The 12783-nt window shown below is 42.5% G+C and overlaps 1 protein-coding gene across 1 annotated transcript in view; it reads left to right on the top strand.

The window, feature by feature from the left end:
* Position 1: 1 nt before the first annotated feature.
* The window catches only part of pag1 (phosphoprotein membrane anchor with glycosphingolipid microdomains 1), a 117874-nt gene continuing 105092 nt past the window's right edge, over positions 2-12783 (top strand). The window contains exon 1 of the mRNA XM_055634561.1: positions 2-1041. The gene's annotated coding sequence lies outside the window, so the exon portion shown is untranslated. The remainder of the gene's footprint in view (positions 1042-12783) is intronic.

Below are 12783 nucleotides of genomic sequence, written 5' to 3'. Positions count from 1 at the left end.
TGCTGGAGTAACAGGCAGTAACGGGACAGGCAGCATCTGCGGAGCGAAGGAATGGGTCGAGACCCTTCTTCAGACTGAGAGTCAGGGGAGAGGAAGGCTTAGAGATGAGGAAGAGTAATATGTGACAACGAGACATTAAAATACATGAGGACCAAGGAAAATGTATAGATCATTAGTTACACAAAAATGATGGAGAAACTCAGCGGGTGCGGCAGCATCTATGGAGCGAAGGAAATAGGCGACGTTACGGGCCGAAACCCTTCTTCCGACTGATGGACAATGTATAGATCATTGTTAGCTCGGAGAAGCTGACAATGAAGCACACAGAGAGATGCAATGTGAACAGGGACAGTCAGACTGGTCTGAGATCTGGGAAGGGGGAATGGAGAGAGGGAAAGCAAGTGTTACTTGAAATTAGAGAAGTCAATGTTCATACCGCCGGGGTGTAAGTTGCCCAAGCGAAATATGAGGTGCTGTTCCTCCAATTTGCTTTGGGCCTCACTCTGACAATGGACATTGCCATGGACCCAGGACAAAGGTCAGTGTTGGAATGAGAGTTAACATATTTAGCAACCGGGAGATCACTCAGGCCTGGGTGGACTGAGTGTTCAGGGAAACGATGGCCGAGCCTGCGCTTAGTCTCGCCGATGTATAGAAGTCCCGAGTGATCGACCCTTTGCTGCTCGTGTTCAGCTCTTTTTTATAATTTTCCTCGGAGTCGCGCAGACGCATTCGCGCTCTGTCCAGCTGTTTGCAGTATGTTTTTGTGTCGAGACCAACGTGTGGGAGGAGCAGCACCAACGGGGAGGTAAGAAAGGAAACTGGAGGCAGGCAGACAGACAGACTAGTAGCTTGCTGCTGAGCGAAGCTCTGAGAATTGCATAGGGAAGGAGAGATACCGCTGTTCTCTACGTGCAGCGTTGTAATTTACTGTTTCAAATAGTATTTGTGTAGTACTCAAGCTGCTTGTGTTTTTAATTTCAATCAACTCGGGCGAGGAACCGTTGCACGAATTAAAGGACTCGTTCGACGTCTTTTATGGCAAGTTTGTCTCTTTAAAAAATCCTTTGCAGCTAGACTCGCGAAATATAGATTAGTCTGGACATCACACCAAGGAAATTGTACCTAAAAACTCGTGGTTTTTCACGCCGAAGGCAGTTTGTAGATGTTGATGTACAATGTAGGACTGTGTAATAATACTTCTGTTGCTTGGGAAAATGCAACGAAAAATACTGATGTGGAATAACAATGGTTTTAAAAACACACAAAAAAAATAGATTACATGTATGGCCTTGAACGTGTTTCAATTTAGTTTAAATCTTTTCCTGTAGTGTCTGATTTAGCGCAGTGAATGGAATGCAAACAATTATCGAAATAAAGGTTCTTCATTAGAAACCGTCTCAGTTGCCTATGTGACTTGGATTTAAATCTGTAAATTGTGTGGAGTTGGGAGTTGTATGTGCATTGGCGTTTCGTTTATTTGTTCTCCCACAGTTTCGTGAATATATTTCCAAATATTAGTAACAAGTCGTAATTAAACAATAACAATCTCAGAAGTGATTGTGACAAATGATTTAAGATACAAAGTGTTGGAGAGACTCCGCCAGCACTTTATTTTTTGCTCAAGATTCCAGAATGTGTAGTTGCTTGTGTCTCCGTGATTCAAGATTCATCTAACCGATTGGAAATTGCCTGTTTCTGTCGTGTATGCGACGCGCTAAATTTAAGGTTTTATTTTATGCTTCCGATTACGAAGCACTTCATCATGTGTAACACATTTTGATTCGGGGAACTGGTAATAAAAAGTAATAGCAAATATTGCCTAATTAGCCTATGAAATTTGATCGATTATATGTTGAAATAACAGTTGACCTATGTTGAATTTACAAATCAAACATTTGGTTACCTGATGTTTAACTGATATTGTCAGTATGGGTTAGTCTGTTATTCTGGGTGTGTTCTGTTGTACAACATAGTTTGGGGAGTCTTTAACAAAACACAACAAGTAAATACACTGAATGAATGGGTCTTGGATTTCAGTTATAACTACATTGATGCATAATGTACTTGGTGAATAGGAAAGCAGCATGCTTGTTCATGTTTGTGTGACAGAATGGACTATGGAATTGCACACTACAGCTTCAAGTCCAAAAAAGCAGTCGCATCAGTCCGATTGCTCCTTTAAAAAAAGACAAAAAAAACCCATTCAGTATATTTTCCCTCGTATTTCCATCTATTATTAGTTGTTTTTAGCCCTTTTTTTGCTGCTTAACCTACATTACAGGCTATCTGGTAGTGTCCAATGAACCTAATAGGACATATTTGTGATGTGGAAGGATCCTGGAGCACCCAGGGGAAACCCATGCAGTGATAAAGGAAAAAGTCCACGTAACAGCACATGCGGTCAAGAATGGACCATTGGTGTTGACTGCCATGCCATCATGCTGCCATGTCAAAATCTACATTCCATTTGAATGACACCACTCATTGCAGTGCTGAAATAATGAATCATGAAGGTCATTTACAGAACAATGGATTGGGAAAAGAGACAAAATTGGTTCTGAAGTTCTTGAATGATAAATTAACAGAATTTCTCATAATTGTTTCAATTTTAGTCTCTTGCCAGGTCTCTTCAGAGGTGTTTGTTGATCTAAAGAATGCAATGTTTATAGAATGAGATGCTATTCCTCCTATTCAGTTTTTAAGAAGGAACTGCAGATGCTGGAAAATCGAAGGCAGACAAAAGTGCTGGAGAAACTTAGCGGGTGCTGCAGCATCTATGGAGCGAAGGAAATAGGCAACGTTTCGGGCTGAAACGTTGCCCATTTCCTTCGCTCCATAGATGATGCTGCACCCGCTGAGTTTCTCCAGCACTTTTGTCTACCTCCTATTCAGTTTCTTGTCTTTTAGTTTGCTTTTTATTAACTATCTCCTACAAATGTGGTTCAATTGCTACAATTTCTACATTGCCATTCCATTTTTGTTTCCTTTCTACTGTTAATATTTGTAATAAATCCAAAATAACAATACATGAAAATGGGTTATTGGAAAGTAACATTTCAAATTATTCCACCTGTAGAATTTATTTTTCAACCTATTTTGGTCTTCAATCAATTCTGAATGTTTCTAATAAAATGCTGTGATACACTCAGTAATTTGCTATCCATGTCCTGTTTTGCCTACATTTCTCATTTGTAGCACCAGTTGACTTAAAGGGCCTCAACTGTCAAGGCATGACTTGAAATGTAATTGAATAATATAAGAAATAACTCCTTTCAGAGACAATCCCTTCCACCAGTTTAGCTGCATATTGTAAAATTATTCTCTTGACGGAGAGAATCAACCTATTATTACCACCTAATAATGTAGAATTAATTTACCTAATTCCATTTAAATGCATTTTGCATTTTTGTTCAAAGCTCCATGTTTGAAATCCAGTTGATGTTAGAAGTAATTAAAAAACAAATGTCACACTAAATCTCAGACTATTAATGTGGGTTTTGCACGTTGTTCTTTGGCTATGTGCATCTCATGTTTTCATAAGAGTTTCAACAAAGCCACATCTAACAAACTCCTGGCTATACTGTGAGTGTAGGATAGGAATAGGAGTAGGCAATGCAATCCTTCAAACCTGCTGAATCATGGTTGCATGATCATGGTTTAATTCAGGATTACACGCCTGCTCTTTATAGGCACCTCTCAATGGTGTTTGTAACCAAAACAAAATCAGTCTTGAATACATTCAGCAATCTGGTAGTCATAGTCATTATAGTAGCACCCTGATATGTTTAGTACCCTCTGAAGGTTTTCCTCATCTCAGTTTTAAATCTTCCACCTTTTGACCCAAGAATGTGACCACTCATTCTCGACTTCCAATATGGGAAATCATCCTCACAAAATCCAGAATTTCTGGCCCTGTCAGAAGTTAGTATGAATAATTTTTAAGCTCGACTAAACTAGGCTATTGGGTGTATGCACCCCAATCAAAGAGAGTCATGATTTTACTGCAACTTATCAATGCTGCCGTGTTTTAGAATTTTCTCTGCAGGAAAATCAGTCCACTTCGGCCCAGTCATGCAGGTAACCCAGGATAAGTTGAACAATCACTGTTCCTGGTGTACACTGGTGCACTGGTTTATCCCTGAACCATCACCATTATATTGATGACTGCATCGGTGCTACTTCCTGCACCCATGCAGAACTCATGGGCTTCATTAACTTCAATAATTTCCAACCTGCACTCAAATTCACTTGGACCATCTTTGACACCTCCCTCCACTCGCTTGATCTCACAGCCTCCATCACAGATGATAGACTATTAACTGACATCTATTACAAACCCACTGACTCCCACAACTATCTCAACTTTTCTCCACCCTGTTTCCTGCAAGGACTCTATCCCCCTACTCCCAATTCCTCCATCTAATCTGCATGTGTGCCCAAGGTGAGGTGTTCCATACCAGGACATCATTCTTGTCCTCGTTCTTTAGGGAATGGGTGTTCCCCTCTACCATCATAGAGGAGGTCCTCGGGCATGTATCCTCAGTTTCCCACAACTCCGCTCTTGCTCCCCCCCTCCCTCTAGTCGGAACAGAGACAGAGTCCCCCTTGTCCTTACCTTTCACCTCATCAGCCGTCGCATACAACACATAATCCTCCGACATTTTCACCACCTCCAACAGGATCCCAACACTTGTCACATCTTCCCATCTCCACCCCTTTCTGTCTTCCTCAGAGACTGTTCCCTCCGTAACTCCCTGGTTAACTAATTCCTTCCCAGCCAAACTACCCCTTCCTCAGATGCCTTCCCCAACAACCATAGGAGATGCAATCCAATATCTCCTCCCTCGACTCTGCCCAGGGACCCCGACAGTCCTTTCAGAACATCTACTGTATCTACTGTCTGAAGAAGGGTTTTGGCCTGAAACTTTGCCTATCTCCTTCGCCCCATAGAGGGCACCTGCTGAGTTTCTCCAGCATTTTTGTGTACCTTTGATTTTCCAGCATCTGCAGTTCCATCTTAAACACATCTGCTGTATTTGTTGTTCAAGGTGTGGACTCTACGAGACCAAACTTAGACTGGGCGATCATTTCGCTGAACACCTTTGCTCAATCTGCCTGGATCTACCTGATCTCAAGGTTGCTAAACAGTTTAATTCTCCTTCCCATCCCCATGCTGACCTTTCTGTTCTAGGTCTCTTCCATTGTCAGAGCGAAGCTAAACACAAATTGGGGGAACAGCATCTCATATTTTACTTTGGCACCTTACAGCCCAGTGGCATGAATATTCAGATTCAGATTCAATTTTAATTGTCATTGTCAGTGTACAGTACAGAGACAATGAAATGCATTTAGCATCTCCCTGGAAGAGCGACATAGCAAACGATTTGAATAAATAATAATAAGTGTCCGGGGGGGGTGGTGATTGGCAGTCACCGAGGTACGTTGTTGAGTAGAGTGACAGCCGCCGGAAAGAAGCTGTTCCTCGACCTGCTGGTTCGGCAACGGAGAGTAGCATCAAGTAACCCGGCATTCCCTCTCTCTCAATCCTTCCCCCACCCGTTGCACCAGTTTCTCGTTTTCACTGAACAAACAGCTAACAATGGCCTATTTCCTTTATCATTCTTCAGTCTGAAGAAGGGTTTCGGCCCAAAATGTTGCCTATTTCCTTCGCTCCATAGATACTGCTGCACCCGCTGAGTTTCTCCAGCTTTTTTGTGTACCTTCCTTTATCATTGTTACTTTTTTGCATATCTTTAATTCATTGTTCTTTATCTATCTACATCATCATCTGTTTCTTTTGTTTCCCTTTCACCTGACTAGTCTGAAGAAGGGTCTCGACCCAAAAAGTCACTCCTTCCTTCTCTCCAGAGATGCTGCCTTTCCTGCTGAGTTACTCCAGCTTTATGTGTCTATATCCAATCCACTAGTTCTGGATACAGGAAAGCACCTCTCCTGCCCCATTTGCTTTTGGATTATTGGGCAGCTTTCACAGATCGAAGGACCACCTGACACTTTACTCTCCGTTAACTGCTTATATTCTTTCCCAGGAAATCCAAATTCCAAAAAATGTATGAAATGCCTCCTTGTTTATTATCGTCACAGGCTCTTGTAGGGTGGGGCTTATATACCAAATGGCTTAGTTGTACGGCAGGCCTAATCTATGATCTTAATTTTGTTTTAACTAGCAAGCTTTGTGACAATGCTTAACATCTGTTTCAGCATTTTAATGTCTAATATTGGTGAAAATCTTGTGGTTACCAATGATGTGTTTTCCCCACAATTCAACTTCCCATCAGGGCTAACTGATTAAAGCAAAAATAAATTAATCAACAATATTTGACAACAAAAAAAAAACAGTCAAAGATAATGCTACACGCTGGTGTTATATCTATGAAAGCAGTTCACAAAATAAGAGTATTTGTTGCATTATCATATCCTAAATTAAGATGCATGTGAACTAGGTTGTATCGATTCAGAACTGGCTTATTAATAGAAGAAAGAGGGTTGTGGTGGAAAGGCATTATTTGGGCTTTCTGTCTGACTAGTGGAGTTCTGCAGAATTTAATCAGAGCAGGTGTGTAGTTTTGCACTTTGGGAGGTCAAATGTAAGAGGAAAGAAGGCGGTTAATGGCAGGATCCTTCACAACATTAATGTACAGAGGGATTTAAGTCCAGGTTCACATGTAGATAGTGGTAAAGGACGTGCATGGTATATTTGCTTTTATTTGGTATGGTATTGAGCATAAGAATCAAGAAATCATGATGTCTATATTAATAAAGGTCTGAGCTTGACCGCTTTTGGCTTGCTGTGCTGTGATTTCCGAGAGAACGCCACCATCTACGGCCATCTTTTTTTGCCAACCTCGCTCAGAACTCCCTCCGCCTTCCTGGACCAGAGGATTTTTCCCATCGCTGAAAAGTAAGAGCGATATTAATGTTTTTTTTAATTTTACCATTCTCTCTGCTGATTGGGAGGGGGGAGGGACTATAAAACCCGGAAGTGCTGTGCCTCACTCAGTTTCTGCAAGATGGAGGAAGCCAGAGGGTCACGTATAATCTGAGCTCTGAATAACACTGAACACATGACTACTCAACTACCTGACCTCCCGGTGGCTCAGCACTTCAACTCCCCCTCCCATTTCCCGTCCGACCTCTCTGTCCTGGGTCTGCTCCATGGCCAGAGTGAGCAACACCAGAAATTGGAGGAACAGCATCTCATATTCCGCTTGGGGAGTCTGCATCCTGCGGGCATGAACATTGAATTCTCCCAATTTTGTTAGCCCTTGCTGTCTCCTCCCTTTCCTCAGCCCTTGGGCTGTCTCCTCCCATCCCTCAGCCCTCGGGCTCCTCCTCCTTTTTCCTTCCTTCTCCCCGCCACCCCCTATCAGTCTGAAGAAGGGTTTTGGCCTGAAACGTTGCCTATTTCCTTCGCTCCATAGATGCTGCTGCGCCCGCTGAGTTTCTCCAGCATTTTTGTGTACCTGCATGCAAATGGTTGTTTGGGGGGTTTGGGTTGAAGTAAAAAGGCACTGCATGCAAATGGTTGTTTGGGATGTTTGGGTTGAAGTGAAAAGGTACTGCATGCAAATGGTTGTTTGTCTTAGCTTGACAACTTCCTGTTTACACTGTATTGATTTTAGATAAAATGCTACCACTTACGGCTGTGATTTTTGGCCATCTTACTCAGTCCCCCTCTGCTCATCAGGTGCAGAGGATTCTTCCCATCAATGAAAAACAAAAGTGTTATTAATGTTTAAAAAATGTTGGGCATCTCTCTCCTGTCAATCATGCCATGAAGGTCACACCTTTTCCGGTGGGAGGGGAAGGGATTATAAAACCCGGAGGTGTGGCTCAGTCTCTGCATGATGGGGGTGGGAGAGGTCACGACTCTGTCTGAGCTGTGAATCAACTGAACACACTGATTATCTACTGGACTGTAAATGCGGTGTTTTGTGTGATTTTATGGTGGTTTCACCCTGCTTGAAATAGTATAAAACTGCATTTGAATGTGGTGGCCTTGCACAAAATGGTATGAAACTGCATTTGAATGTGGTGTCGTTGCACCCTGCATGAAATGGTATTAAACTGCATTTGAATTTGGTGGCCTTGTACCCTCCTTGAAATGGTTGGGAACTGCACTTGAATTTGGTGGTCTTGCACCCTGCTTGAAATGGTTGGGAACTGCACTTGAATTTTGTGGCCTTGCATCCTGCTTGAAGAGGTAAGAAACTGCACTTGAATTTGGTGGCCTTGCACCCTGCTTGAAATGGTAGGAATATGGATTTGAATTTGGTGGTCTTGCACTCTGCTGGAAATGGAATTTCAAGGAATAAGGAATAGCCGTGAGTCAACTGCCAACCCACCAGCCGTGAGTGAGCTTCAGCACATCAGGCTTGAGGGACTGAGCTGCCACCCCAAGAATCCATTTGGCCCACAATGTCCATACTAGCCCTCTGGAAACCAGTAGTCCCTGTAGCCAACAACACCTATACCAGCGCTCCAGAAAGCCCCCCCCCCCCCCCCCCCCCCCGGCCCACTGGCCACCAATATTGGAATTGGTGCAGAGGTGGAATATTGCGTCCGGGAACCAGCCCTCTCGTGTGAACATGGAACCTAACAAGATCTGCTAGATCTCCCGGTTACTAATCATTTTAACTCTCCTTCTCATTCCTATACCAAATATTTTTGTCTTTAGCCTGCTCCAACGAGGCCACGCGCAAGTTGGAGGAATAACGTCGACAATTTGAAGATGGACACAAAATGCTGGATTAACTCCGCTAGTCAGGCCGCATCTCTGGACAAAAGGAATAGGTGACGTTTTGTGTCGAGACCCTTTATCAGACAGTCATGGAGGGGGAAACTGGAAGTATGGGAAGGTACAGAACAAAGCAGAGCCTGCTTTGATGACTTGGGAAAGGTGAAGCCCACAATGGTCCAATGTTGGCTGGGGACGAAGTGATAACGCAGGAATAGAAACAGTGAAATTAGCAAGAGGACTAGCGAGGGATGGAGAGTGAAGGAATTCAAAGATTACTTGGTTAGATAAATCAATATTCATGCTGCTGGATTGTAAGTTGCCCAAATGAAATATGAGGTGATGTTCCTCCAATATGCGGTGTGGCCTCATTCTGACAGTGGAGGAGGCCAAGGACAGAAAGGTCAGTATGGGAGTGGGAAGGGGAGTTAAAATGCCAACTGGGAGAGCAAGGCGGACTGAGCATAGGTGTTCAGCAGAACGGTAACCCAGTCTGCGCTTGGTTTTCAAAGGTCTTTTTTATTGTCACGTGTGCCAATTAAGGTACAGTGATATTCGTACTACCATACAGCTATACTAAAAAAAAGCAACAAAATGCACAACTACGTAAAAGTTAACATACATCCACCATATCGGATTCCAAATTCCACATTGTGATGGAAGGCTTCTTTCCCTCATTTTTCTCCAACGGTCGAGGCAGTGGAAGCATCTGCAGTCTGGGTGATCGAAGCCCCTGCTTCGAGGCGATCAAAGCTCCCGCATAGGGGAGGTCAAAGCTCCTGCCACTTGGAATTCCAAAGTCAGTCTCTAACCAGAGACCACCTGCTCCATGATGTTACAGTCCGCGGGCTCCCGCGGTTGGAGTTCAGAGGTCGATCCCTGGCAAAGGGACCGTGAACTCCACAATGTTAAAGTCCGCAGGCTCCCGTGGTTAGAGCTCCCGAAGTCGGTCTTCAGCAAAGGCCGCCAACTCCTCGATGTTAGGTCACAGTGCAGACTGAGATATGTTACGAAAAAAAATTGCATCTCCGTCGAGGTAAGATTTGTTAAAGTTGCCCCCTTCCCCCACATAAAGCAAGCTAAAGAACACGAAAAATACTTTTTTAAAAAAAACAAGAAAGGAGGGGGCAGACAGACTGTTGGTAAGGCAGCCATTGCTGGCGTTATCTTGTCGATATATAGGAGATTTGAACTTTGGATTCTCCAATTTCAAGTAATACCTTCCTGCTCCCTCTCTCTTTCCCGTGCTCCCCCCACCATGGTGCACACCGATCCCTCTACTATCTCCCGCCCCTTGTCACGTTGCTCTTCCCTCCTTCATATACTCTCCCATCCTTGAATCTCTTTCTCCTTAACTGCCCTCTTTCCCCCTCTCATTCACTTCCATCTGTATCCCTTCCTCCAACTTTAGACCTGTAACCTTTGTCACATTCTCAACCCATCTGCTGATCAAATGCCTCTTGCATAAACCCACCTATAACTTGCCAAGCTTTGTCCCACCACCACCTCTCTTTTCCAGCTTTCTCTTCTCTACTACAATCAGTCTGAAGAACAGTCTGTACCCAAAATGTCGGCAGTCTATTCCCTCCACAGATGCTGTCTGACTTGCTGAGTTCCTTCAGCACTTTGTGATGTGCTAATTTCACGTACGTTTTATAATAGCATCTGATACTTCCTTTGCTACTGAAGTGCTTTTTATAGGCTACGCCCTTTCCTGGTGCTGGTTTGTGGTTTGCTTCTGACCTGGCCCAGGCACAGTTTGCCTGACATCGGTAAGAGTTAATTTACAGTCATGTGAATCAAGATTTTCCATTTCTCTCGTTCCTGTGGTTAGCTGTTTTTGTGTAAAGACAGCTCTTAATATCTACGAAGCCTGTCACTGCTGGTGAAGATGTGGTTGACGCACCCATTACTGTAGCTTTGCCCAATAAACTCACATCTGCAACCTGAACTGACAGGAACAGCTTGACATTTTTCAATATCATCTCTAACAAAACTGCAATTCCTGTTGGCTTCTCAAAATTAAAGTTTTGTGTTTGAAGGCAAAGGCATGAATTTACTCGATCAATTCTTACACTGTGCTATAGCAAAGCGTTTATTGTCTTGAGTCTTTCAGACTTGCAATGTGATCCCCAGATGCAACCTCTGGCATCTTGATATGAACATTGAAGTTGTAACTGGAATAGTTTTATAATGCTAATTTATGGTGTGCTTTTAACTTCAAAGATTTTATTAAATTGGACCACAATTGCTCTCTGCAGAAGCAACACGTTTGCTGATGTCGTAGATTTTTTAGATCTCCATTCTAAACTACATTTTGCTCCTTTGGGTGCTACCTATTGCCTTGTAGAGCGCATTCAAATGCATACAAAACCATTCGTGTACCTCATTATATATCCTGAGCATTCTAATAAATCCTATTAGTGCAGTTTCTGGCACCTCCATCCTGAATTTCCTTTTGAGGAGTTCTAATCTTTTTATAAGGGGGAAACCATTTCTCAGTCACTTCCTCGTCGAGGATGCGTCTATTCTCCGAGTCGCGTCTTCGCCCCCCCCCTCGCGGCCTACTGTCTGGATTGGCGCGGCCTTTCCTGTCGGAGACTGACCAGAGCTTCAGCAGTTGCGCAGCACTGATTTACCATCGCAGAGCGGGCGATGCCTTACCGGGGATCGGCTTGTTGAAGCTCCGGAGTGTTGGGTCTGCTGTTTTAACATTGTGGAGCTGTGGTTGCGGAGCTTCTGGTCGCGGACGGCGCTAACTTTAACATCGCGGAATCCTTGGATCCCTTTGCCGAGGCCACCAGTGTTGAATCTCCGCCCAGCTTGGCCTGTAGACTTTGGGAGCTGCGGTCTCTGGTGAGTGGCCGATTCGGAGACTCCAAGTAGCCATGTTACAAAATTTTGAGATTTTAAAAATCAAGTCTGCAATTTATCCCATCAGATGAAGCATAAAAAGAAGTTTAATTGGACACCTAATTCACTTTCATATCTTGTCAAAACCCCATAACTTTCTTAAAAATTAAGAGTGAATAACTGAATGACATTTTCAGTTATTATAGATTGAAGCATTCTGAAACAAATATAAAACATCTTACTTGGATGACCTGAAATTAAAGCATATAATTAGTTAATTACCTAATTGTAGTTAATTACAAAATTGACCGTTGTGGTGGAAATAGTAATTAAAACCCAGACTGCCTTGAAAATTCAAAAATGTGATATTCTCAAGATCCGAACTTTAATATTATTGTATTATATGCTATGTCTGTAACAGATAGGTAAATAAATTACAATTTCTAGCAATAGACCAGGTCTTTATGGAGAAGATCAGTTGCTAGCTGGTACATTGGCATATCATAATCAGTAGCATCATTGTAACCAATAAGCAACTCTGTACACTTGTTTTTCCTCAACTTTTCAATTTTGGCATTGTAAACTACAAGTCTTTGCTCTTCAAATCATGCATGACATGCCTTTCTGCCCACTACTTTCCTGAATGTCCTGTAGATTCCATTTCTTAAGAAAATGATTTTTTATTTAATAGCTTAAGTACCCAAATAACAAACTAATCGCATTCACACAATTCACAATATAACATGATTTTTAAATCTCACTGTCATGAATTTATATGCCATGTGGAAGGAATTTATAATTGTACTTGCTCTCAAGATTCAGTTTCCTCTTCATTTGAAAAATCAAGTAGTGATTGGTTGGCTGCTTATTGAAACCCTGATTACCCTGCAAGTGTAATCCCAAGCATTTAGTCACCAGTTTACTTTTTTGTCAGGCTATTCTGATGCAAGTCAGAGGAATACTTCCACTTTGAATACATGCCAAATGTAACCAGAGATTTCAGATAAGAATTTCCATAATGAGATTTTCCATTTCATATTTCCAATAAATTATTCTGCTTTTCCTATTAAACATCTGTTTGATAATTTTTAGTTTTTAGCATATTCACCTGTTTGGCCCTATTTAGCTCTTGTTTTAATTCCTGCTGCATTCAACAATATTACAGACTTTCC

This window comes from Leucoraja erinacea, chromosome 4, assembly GCF_028641065.1.
Source record: "Leucoraja erinacea ecotype New England chromosome 4, Leri_hhj_1, whole genome shotgun sequence".
In the NCBI taxonomy this organism is placed as follows: domain Eukaryota; kingdom Metazoa; phylum Chordata; class Chondrichthyes; order Rajiformes; family Rajidae; genus Leucoraja; species Leucoraja erinaceus.
The sequence above is the reverse complement of the archived record's forward strand: the minus strand, read 5'-3'. Positions and strand labels throughout refer to the sequence as shown.